This window comes from Rousettus aegyptiacus, unplaced genomic scaffold (assembly GCF_014176215.1).
Source record: "Rousettus aegyptiacus isolate mRouAeg1 unplaced genomic scaffold, mRouAeg1.p scaffold_m13_p_10, whole genome shotgun sequence".
NCBI classification, from domain to species: Eukaryota; Metazoa; Chordata; class Mammalia; order Chiroptera; family Pteropodidae; genus Rousettus; species Rousettus aegyptiacus.
The window spans coordinates 46,701,774-46,711,928 of record NW_023416285.1 but is presented as its reverse complement, the minus strand read 5'-3'; the positions used below and the strand labels follow the sequence as shown (position 1 = coordinate 46,711,928).

Here is a 10,155-nt window from a genome sequence, read left to right as displayed (position 1 = left end):
ACAAAATATTATTTTAAAAGTAAAATAAGCAGTAGTTCTGCCTAATTAAACTAAAAACTTAAAATAGAAGCTTAATGGATCAGATCAATGTTCAATGTTTCAGAATTAACTGGCAGCAGTGTGAATGATATATTGTGATTAGGAGATCAGGTAGATAATATTTTAATGACCTGAATTCAGTAGCAGAGAGAATAGACATGATGAGCTGAATTTGAGAAGTGTTTCAGAAGTGGGGATGGAGGGTGGAGAAGAGGAAATATTAAAGGGAAAGTCAAAATATAATTGCAATTTAATAGCTTAGGTAAATGCTTACCTAGCTTTTAAGTAAGTGGCAAGATACAGATTGCATGGTATTGAGCAGTGACTAAGCGATGAGCAAAAGCTTTTTGAAAGCCTCATATAATCATATAATACCATGACATTTAAGACAGTTAAAAGTTTAAACCTATCTTCCCATTCTCATCTCTCTTCACTTTCTAATCAACTTCTTTCTTACTGTACCACCCCACCCCCATGCACCCTCCTGAGGATCTAATAAGTCAGTGGTAAAAACACATTATGTAGTTTCTCACCTAGTGTTTTTATTTATATCATCTTTTTTTTCCTATGTAGAATGATCCTTCATTCATATCTCTGCTTGGTTCAATCACCCTGGTGCCACAAAGCTTAATGGAAGTTAAGTGTACTTCATCCTCAAGCAAGATTTGCTGGTTCTTTTTCTATGTCTCCATAAACCTTGATTCATAACTTTATTTCAACCCTCATCACATCAAGTTATTTTAAATTACACGTTTCAGTTTAGTCCACTAGAATGTAAATGCTTAAAGGCTTAACTTGCCTTGTTCCATAAATGAAATTCTCCTTATGTAAATTGTTATGTGTTATTTAACATTAACTAATTAAGATATATTTACCTACTCTTGTCATTCACAGGCTAAGCTGCTGGTGTTGTAACAATAAGTCTGACTGTTGTGGTCCGTGACCTCGCAAAGCTAACACCTAGTAGATGACATAGAGAATCAAAGAGACTAATAAAATAGTGTCATAAGTTTTAAAATCATGATGATGGTGATAATGAGGATGTTAGTCAATTGTTATTGAGTTGTTTTATGTGCCACGCATGGTTCCAAGCACTGTACATTTGTTATTTAATCTCGCCCTCACAACTCGGTGACAGAGGAAGAACAGAGTACTTTTATAGAGGTCAGTAGAACAATACTTAGCCAAGATAGAAAATCAGCGAAACCTTCCCTAAAAGAGTGGTTTCTAAGTTGAGACCCGAAAAAATGACTAATGATCAGGGATTTGGCAGATAGGAGAGGAGAGAGGAAGAAAGGAAGAGAAGAGAGAGAGAGAAGGGAAAGGGAGAGGAGAGGGGAGGTAATTTGTGTGTATGTTTGTGTGAGGATAAGAGAAAGGAAAAATGTTTTCAACAGGAAACAAAGGCTGAAAGTCAATCAATATATGTATTTAGTGGGTATTGGTTTTTCTACTTCTAAAGTCAGACTATATCATGGAGCTTAATTCCTTTAGAAATAGTCAGAAAAGCTAAAAACTGGAGGATATCTACCATCCTCATTTTAGAAATAGAAGCACTGAATCACAGCTCAAGGAAATGAGTCCCCACTGCCATGCAGAGTCATTGGCAAGAGTCGGTTCCTAGGCCAGGCTCTTTCCAGGGCACCATGCTGCTGCCTCTATGGATTGTTAAATGGTTTCTAATTCAGCCAGCCAGCAATAAATGTACCCAGACAAATAACATGTTTTATGATTCCCAACCACCACATTTCAGTTCACATTCTTCTCTTGATTATTATTTAATAAGAAAAATATAAATTATGGAATATAATAGTACATATCTGTACTTAATCTCTAAACAGATGTGATCTAGAAACGATTCCTCTCAATCGTCCCCTCAACACATGAATTTCACCCTGAAAATGTGTCATGACTTTTTTCTTGTGGGCTATAATTCCATCTTAATTATATCACCGATGAACAGTCTTAGTTTAGTCTTATTTTGGGTCATGAGAGCACGGCCTTTGGAAGCAGACGGACTGGGGTCCCAGTTCTAGGTCTGCCACTTATCAGTTATGTGACCTTGGGCCAGTTACATAACATTTCTTTGTTCATACCTGACCTCATAGTGTTCTCGCAGGAATTAAGGGACAGCAACACATGTGCTTGGTATGTGGTACCTTTTGAAAAATTTAACTTGCGAGATAGCCTTTTTAACACTGAATCATAAAGTCACAGCTAAAAAAAAAAAATCAACTGCTTTAATCCTTTCCACTTTACTGATAGAGTCTGTAGACTGGTAATGTTCTTCTTTGCCAAAATGAACAATCCCTTTAATTCCCACCATTAGACTGCAGACTTTGTAAGAGCAAAGACTACAAATTTCCTCTATATTCTGGCATCTACTACTGTGAAAAGCACTTAGTAAACTCTTATTCATATTGATTAAATTGTCTAACTATTTAGTGTCTGAGCCTAAAGGCTAAAACTCAGGCTCCCTGATATCTAGTTCTGGTTTGTTTTTCTGTTCGTTTGTTTGTTTTTACAGCACCAAAAATTAAAAAAAAAAAAAAATCCCTGCTTCTTCATTTTGTGAAGAATACTCTGGGGAAAACTTGGTCTTAGAAATTTCAGGTTATTCTATGATATTCTAATATGCTGCTTTTCATTCTGCCTGGACCCCAGTGGTATGGATTCACATGAATATTAATAGTTGGGAAGGGAATGAAGACTTTGGTTCAGCAGTTAGGAAGTGAGGCAGTGCTTAGTTTGAATGCCCTACTGGTAGTGGATATATGGCATGGCTCAGGCACTGTGTTTATGCATTTTAAATTGCTTTCTTTACAACTCCAGTTCAGAGGAAATATCATCTCTGAGCCATACTGGGTCAGGGCATTCCAATACAGTGAAGTTAATTTGAGAAATTTAAAACAGGCATCATACCCCTTGAACTTGGCTACAGCTAATTATGTAGAAATAAATTCCACAATCAGCTACTTCTATACAATAGTACAAACATACTATACTTAACCAAAATCATAACCTTGTAAAGAGACCAAATATTATTTTCAAACACAATTAAGTTGCTTAAGCTGTGGAGTTCCTGGTCTTAATTTTAGAAGCAACATTAACAGCTGATGAAAATAATGCTGTGACTTGTGGATGTAAAATACCACAGAAATATGCCTGATTTTGCTTGATGAGATGACATCAGATTCTCTCAATAACTGAATGCAACCTTTTAGTATTCATATACTTAAAAAAAAAAAAGCAAAAACAACAAAAAAATATAAATAGCCATTATTGTATGCCTAAAAAGTGAGCAGTGGCTCCCATTTCTCTTTCTGCTCTTCTCTTTTAGGTCAATGATAAAATATACATAGAATACATGATCCCTGTCTGCCAATTATGGTTGCGAGTATAACATTATCCTTTAACTTAACATTTATGAAGCAATTTGCTATAAAAATGAGGGTGATGTGATAGTTTTCATACAGTAAACTGGGCTAACTGCTTGAAAATGCACACAATTTAGGATATGACAGGTTCAATTCTCAAGTAGAAGAGGTGTATTGTGATGTTTTGGCACTGGTTAAATATTCAATCATTCCACTGCCTTGTCTGTGGGAAATATGCTAATAGCTTATTGCCACAGCCTTTGACTCTCAGGGCAAGTGAAGCCCAGAATTCCAGAGCCCTGATGAGTCAGTGGGTCTCATTACATTTGATGGATGCATATAATCTTGGCTTTAACATTTTGATTGATCTAGACAAGGGATTTTTATCACAAACAGAATCCTACAGAATCAAATTTTACTCCAAGAATCCATTCAGTTTACGCTTTTTAACATTTATTCTCTTTAATACATACACGTCTCCTGGCTTTTCATACTCCATATTAACAGTCATCACCCAATAAATTAAAGTGAGTCTTTAAAATTAGTCTTTCCATATATCTCACTTTTCAGCCAACAAAACAAAACTTGAGTAAAAATAACAAACCTTTACTTTTGTAAAACATTTTTAAAAGTCCTTAATACTAACGAAGCTTATATTTTAAAGGAAAAAAACAGCCAAAGTTCTGGTTTGTCATAGAGAATACAACTACAAGTTAAGAAATGGAAACAAACTATTTTTTTCTAGTTACGAGAGAGAGAGAGAGAGAGAGAGAGAGAGAGAGAGAGAGAGAGAGAGAGAGAGAGAAAGAGAGAGAAAGTCTATGGCATGTGGTAAGGCATCCCTATTATGAGGTTGATGACCCAGAGTAGAAAGCTCACTGAGGCACAAAGCAGCATTTTGCTGGATGAGACTTCTGGATATGTTTAAATGTATACACTGAACAATATTTTAAAATTTATATTAAACTTGGAATGTTTGACACAACTGGAATTTGAACTTTATCACATAGATTCTTAATAACAGTGAGGGTCTTTCTCTCCTGTTCTGGTTAGTGCCCATGTTCTACTTTTATTTTTCTTTCTTGAGGGGTGGGCTATTGGGAGAGGAGGAGGTGAAAAAATAGTTTGAGACAGTGCACATTTCCCTATTTAAATATAAGGTGTGGCCTTTGTTGTTTTGGTCAAATGGTGAGCCTCTTGGCCACATAATAATCATGTTCAGAGTCTCATTTTATGACAATTTTGTGGTACCATTGTACGCTAGGTATTTTTTTTTATATAGATATAGAGACTCTTTCTTAATCAGACAACTGAGGGGGATAAATATGTACAAATTGCTATGATAGAACTCTACTCTGGCGGCCCATCTTCTTTTTGGACTGCTTTTGGTTGGTCTTTGGGAATAATGTACTAAGCCAGGATACAGACATAAACATTAGCCCTGGCACTGCAACCTTGTTGGCTTGTACCATGCTAACATTTATGAGGTCTCTTCATAGGATTAAGACTCTGGTAGTAATTTAAACCAAATTAATCACTCTGGTTATATTAGATCAGTTCAACTCTGTATGTCTTAATTTGGTCAGGGGTACATTCACCAGCAATTAAAATAAATACAAGAGTATTTATTATTCTCTCACTGACAGGGAAAACCTAGTAAGTATAACAATTTAATTGTTAAATTATTCAATTTTCATCAATCCTTCAATATTTAAAATATTTCTTATAGTAAGGATGCCAGAGCCTATTTAAAAATATATATGTAACATAAAGCAGTTTGATTTTATAATATTATTGATATCTGAAAATTATTTAGCATCTTTTTATTAAATACAATATTTGAAATTACTTCATCTGAAAATAAAGTTTGCCAACAAATACCAATAATTCTGTAAGCTAAACAATTCTCTTTTATATTGCTAACATCCAACATAGAGATTTGCCAATATTTATATGAGGAAAGAAGACCATGGGGATTTTGAATTAAAACTAATGTAAATTTTAAGTTCTTTGTCAACCATTGCCACAATAATGCTGTGTAACAAACCCCATAAAACTCAGTGGTTTAAAACAACAATCATTTATTCTTCCTCACCAGTATGGTATTTTTTGAGCTTATCTCAATATTGTAGGTCCTTATTGCAACATATTTTCAAATTTTTGTTTCAAAATCTCCTCCTCCACTGCTTGAAGGATCAATAGGTATTTCTGTTCTTTGAGGGTTCTCACAGGTGACAATTTTAACAAATGTTTTATCACTACCTAACATTTTTTTACTCTTCTCAAAGTATTTTTGCTTTTTGCCTCTTTATTCCAAACTGATGCCACATAATTCAAGTATTTGTTATGGCAGCACCCTACTTACAGATACAAATTTCTGTATTAGTCAGTATTGCCACAATAAAACCACTCATCAAATCACTTCACAATCTAGTGGTTGAAAACAACAATCATTTATTCCCTTTTGTATGTTTGTAGGTCAGCTAAAACTTGGCTGACTGGGCTGGGCTCAGCTTGTCTTGGCTCTAAGCTGTGGGTCGGGTCTGAGCTGCCCCAGTTTCTATTGCAAGCTAGGCTCAGATCTGTTCCATGTGCAATGATTCTGGGGGTCCAGGCAACAACTGCAATAGCTATCCAGGTAACTGCAGAAGTGTACAAGGTTTGGACAAAAAAAAGGGACACACTAAGCCTGAAAAGCTTAGGAGTGGCCAGCATGGTGGGCCCTACAAACTCAGAGACCAAAAATAACCACAGGATGATCTGAACACAAAAATTTCTAAATAAAAGCAGGTTCATTGCTGATAGCCATGTCCTAGGGCCTGTAGTTTTCTTGACAAAGGTTAATTTAATCTTTACTTTAAATGAGGCTATATATTGTCTTTTTGCATCTAAGATAAAATACCCTTGGAATATCAGAGTAATCTCATTTCCCAGATCCCTCAGGACACACCCCACTATAACAGAGCAGGAGACCACAGAATCCCTCATGGTTACCTTGTTCTCTGCATGCGATCTCTATGTGCTATAAATGTCAATCATTAACTATCCCGTACCCACCAATGTGAAAGAAGTATATGCCTCTCTGTTTTACTTTTACCCAATCTACCACCAACGGATTTCATGTAACCCTCCTTGTCTTCTCTTTTGATTCTAATGTATAAAATAAACTGCTAAACTGCCATTCTCCAGAGCATTTTTTTAATCTGTTGAGATTTTGCTTCCTGGCGATTGTTGTCAGTTTAGCTCAAATAAACTCATCAAAATTCTCTACAGGTTTGGACATTTCTTATGTCGAAAAAGGCATGGCCAAACACAGGCACATCTCAGTCTTCTGTTTGTGTCACATCTGCTAACGTGTATTTGACCAAAATACATAGATGAGAGTTAGGAAAATACGCTTTGTCTATCCCAAGGCCACAGCAAAGTATATGTTATTATGAGAGGAAACTAAACAATTTTGATCAAATATTCAATCTACCATAGGATCCTCAGCTGAAATAATATAAGTTATTATTATTTTACCAAGGCTTATGGAAAGTAATACTAATTTTTTAATTCTACATTCAATATTTTTATTATATTTTCTAAAATATCATGCCTATAGTAGGTAACATTAAGCCAGTTTAATAATTCTAGAATCAACCTGATTATATGGTTGAAAAGATTACCAAAACAAATAAAGCAATCATTTGTGCATTTTATAAAACTTAACAGGTTTCTTAAGAAACATCCACCAAAGACATCAACTCTGACTCTATTTTCTAACTTATCTTAAAAGGTTCTTTTCAATACACTACCATTAGAGAATTATTTTTGCTAATTCCTTCTCTTGAAAACACCTGGCAAGCTTATGTTAGTGATAAGCTTCTTGTCTGGAATCTAATTCTTTATCCTGTCATAACTTGTATACATTCTGTTGGGTACTTAGTGGTGAACTGGCCACTAGAGTAGAAAGTAGCCACAGCCCAAATCACATTATCCAAAGGAGTTTAAGAAACTCAGTCCAAATCCATGCTGCAGTCATTATTCAAGGGATCTAAGTGGATGGGCAAAGGCAAGACAATGGGAATATTTGAACAAAATTTAATTCTAAGGGTTAAAAGTAATTTTGTTCCTAGGTGCAGATGTAGTGTGTTCATCTTGGAGTTGCCAGTTACAGAAGGGCAGAGACATTTTCCAATAACCCTGATAGAGGAGACTAATTTATTTGGCTCTGCTTGCCAGGTTTAGAGCAAGCAGCAGGAACAACTTCAGATCTCATTTATTGACATGGAAAAAGATTGTAAGAGTCTGCCATCTTGTTAAGGATTGGCCTAAAAACTAGTCTTATATAATAAAGTATTTGGCTGGCCTTTTCCCCTGATTTCTGAGAGGTAGACTATAAACCTCTGAAATTTCTGGAGTGATCAGAGTATATTTGTTATTAATGGTAGGCCCCTAAATAGTTTGTGGCAATGAGGCTGACCACACAGAAAGACCAATCGTGTAATTAGGGAGTTAGGGCTTTGAGCCACGTGATATAAAATGGACCTACAGGGAGGGACAAGGGGCTAAACATTGAGTTCAATCACATAGCCAATGATTCAATCAATTATGTTCACTTAATGAAATCCCAATAGAACTCTGAACATCAAAGCTTGAGGGAGCTTCCCTGCTGACAATAGTCTATGCAAGTTATACATCGATGTGCTGGGAGAATGATGCATCCTGACTCCACAGAGGATGACGCCGGAAGCTTTATGTTGGGAGCTCACCTTTGCATCTCTTCTTTTGTCAGGCACTGATTTGTATCTTTTTTTTTTTTTTTTTGCTGTAACAAAACTATTATCATAACTATAGTATTTTTCTGAGTTCTGTGAATCGTTCTAGACAATTATCAAAACTGAGGGGTAGTGGGAACCCAAAATTTGCAGTCAGTTGGGCATAAGTGAGGTTAGCCCTGAGACCACCAGAGCTGGTTGTCCAACTCTTGGTAGTCAGCAGTAGTATTGCAAGTGGTCAGAGCAGAGCCTGAGACTACATTAGCTGCCCCTGAATGAGGATGAGCTGAGCTAGCATAGATTGGGATCTGTGTTCCCAGATGATTAGGAAATCATCTTGTCTCTCTGAAGTAGTGAGAATTTTACCCTACTTTCTAATCACATATTATTAGTGTGTATGTATATAGTCAAAATTTCTTGTTAAATTATGTTCAAAGCAGAAGAATCAAATAATTATTTGTTAATGACAAATAATATTACAAGTATAATTATTATTTTAACTTTTACACCTTCCAAGTATAAATTAAAAAAGAAAAAATTTACCATTTGTACCCTGTATCGAATTGTGACATCATTATCTGTTTTTTCTGTTTCCAGCATCTGTATTCTGTTCTATGCTGTGAGGGCTAGAAGTCTGGAACCTATATTTTCCAGAAACCTCCATCCCCTTGCCAGCTGGCTTCCTATTATGTTCTGGTGTGGAAGCTAGTAGAAAGTTATAAAGTAAAAAGAAAGAAGGTATTTTTCTTTTGCTCTTCTCTTTTAGGCCGTACCTCTCACAGTGGCAGAAATAATAGCAAAGGTTCAGGCTCCTCTATAGGAGTAAGGGTTCAGGTTTTTGTCGTAGAGGTGGTAGAGGCAGTAGTGCTTCAGTGCCCCTTAAGTGCAGTGATTTGGGGCTCTAGATCCAGCAGCTACAGCTATAAGGATTTTGCAATGTTAGCTGTGGTATGAGCTCCTGTTGGTTTCAGTGGCAGCCACTGCAGCAGCCTCAGCTACATCGCGATCATGATGTGGGTGATTTTCTTTCCTCTATCCTAGGAGTGATAGCAGTTTTGCTTGTTTGTTTGTTTGCTTGTTTTTAAAGCAACATTCTTTTATTTCTTTTATTTTTTTTTATTTTTATTTTTTATACCTACAATACCTAGTCTTCCTAGGTGGTCTCCCATCCAAGTACTAATCAGGCCCGACCCTGCTTAGCTTCCAAGATCAGATGGGATCAGGTTTGTTCAGGGTGGCGTGGTTGTAGATGTGATAGTAGCTTTGTACAGTTACTAATATCTGGGTTACTTCACTTTCTCCTTTAGGTCTTCCAACCATTCTAAAATTTTTGTATCCTATTCCTTGTTATATTTTTCTGTTTGAAATATCAAGATTTTCCTGACCAGACAGACTGATACAGAGGGCAAGTAATATATTCCTGAAAAAGCCTGCCAAATAAAATTTTTACGAATCACAAAATATTTTATGTAAATAAGAAAACTTCTCTTTAGAAAAAAAAATGAGCCTTTCTGAAAGTGATATACCCATTTCTGATTCAAGTTCCCATTAAATAATTTATCTGCTATATAAAATTAATTTAAAAAACTGATTCACCTGTAATTTTATTCCTAATTTATTCTGCTCTCATATACTTTTCAAATTACTTTTATAATTGTGGAACAAAGTATATTATGATCATGTAAACATACTATCATCAAATTTAAGAACTGCCACAATTAACCTGAGTGACAATGGGTATCATTATAAGACTGATTAACTGTCATATGTATCTGTAACTGGACCTAAGACAAAACTAGGAAGATGTATTAATGACCGTCATAGTCAGCTCCAGCATGTGTGTATGTGTGTGTGTGTATGTGTATATATATATATATATATATATATAATGTGTATACACACACATTATATATATGCGTATATATATATATGTGTGTGTGTATGTGTGTGTGTATGTATATATATATATAATGTGTATA

At 35.5% G+C, this 10,155-nt stretch overlaps 1 pseudogene; it reads right to left on the bottom strand.

The window, feature by feature from the left end:
* Positions 1 to 9,308: 9,308 nt before the first annotated feature.
* Positions 9,309 to 9,427, bottom strand: LOC118608751 (annotated as a pseudogene).
* Positions 9,428 to 10,155: the final 728 nt, after the last annotated feature.